The sequence below is a fragment of the Anarrhichthys ocellatus genome, unplaced genomic scaffold (assembly GCF_004355925.1).
Source record: "Anarrhichthys ocellatus isolate YVR2014 unplaced genomic scaffold, GSC_Weel_1.0 scaffold33, whole genome shotgun sequence".
In the NCBI taxonomy this organism is placed as follows: domain Eukaryota; kingdom Metazoa; phylum Chordata; class Actinopteri; order Perciformes; family Anarhichadidae; genus Anarrhichthys; species Anarrhichthys ocellatus.
This window is the reverse complement of record NW_022280063.1, coordinates 657107-658301: the sequence shown is the minus strand read 5'-3', so window position 1 is coordinate 658301 and position 1195 is coordinate 657107. Positions and strand designations below refer to the sequence as shown.

Below are 1195 nucleotides of genomic sequence, written 5' to 3'. Positions count from 1 at the left end.
CACACACACACACACACACACACACACACACACACACACACACACACGAGTGTTGTGCCAGACGAGTGTGTCTGCGATGACGCAGCAGTCGTCCAGGTCACAGGAAACACCTTGCTCGATTTGCCTCAAGCCAGTCCCTGCTCATTGTGTTGCCGTGTCAACGCCCCATGCACGTACGTGTGTGTGTGTGTGTGTGTGTGTGTGTGTGTGTGTGTGTGTGTGTGAGGACCGGGCACCCTGTGTGAGTGGAGGAAAGGCAGTGAGGAAGCAGCAGCAGAAATGCCCCGCCAATTCCGCCCCGACCCTCGGACCAGAACTAACTGACCCCTGCCGTCTCTCGCTCTCTCACGCTCTCTCAGCCTCGCTCAAGGTCGTTAGCGCCCCTCGTACTCATGAGACACCATCTGCTCGCTCGCTCGCACACGCACACACACACACACACACATTTCGGCAATTTGTCTTCATGGCACTGCGTGGCGAGGGACTCTTCCATCAATCAGTGTTGGGACGTCGTATGCCCGCAACCTCAGAGTCACACACAACCACAGCCTGTTCATCAGATCCTGTGAGACTACAACACACATGCTTATGAGGTAATACCAGTCTGTAGTATGTTAGACTAACAGGGGTTAGATATCATTAAAATAGACATAGATTATATTCTGACTTTTATTCTTACTAGTAAATAGCCTGTGATTAATCAGATTTATTTCAACAAAACCATTGGTTGGACACACAGCTGACACATTGACACCTTGTGCAGCTAAACTAATTGATGCGGAGGAGACTCACTGGGAAGGTGCACGGCTGCATGTGTGAGACACAGGAACCGGGGGCAGTGGCTCGTTTTGTGCGTACACTGCAGCTGGCTATAAAAGATGAATTTAACCCTCTTTGAGCATGGATGAGAAGTCCCAAAAGTACGAAAAATAATGGAAAGATTGAACAACAGCATACAGTAACACACCCGAATCTCAGACCCAACCTAACTGGCAGTAACATCTTTTTAATGGATTTTTTTAAAAAACATCTCCATCTACTGGCCAGTAACCCATGTGGTGTGTGATTAGCCCAATTTTGGAGGGGAAGTGTGTCATGCTGGCCCTGGCGGCCCCATCGGCATTCAGATCTGATGACGACACACACAGACACACACACACACACACACACACACACACACACACACACACACACA

The 1195-nt window shown here is 49.5% G+C and overlaps 1 protein-coding gene across 1 annotated transcript in view; it reads right to left on the bottom strand.

Moving 5' to 3' along the window:
• Positions 1-1195, bottom strand: part of cdk17 (cyclin dependent kinase 17) — a 40547-nt gene that overhangs the window by 24506 nt on the left and 14846 nt on the right. The window lies entirely within an intron of this gene.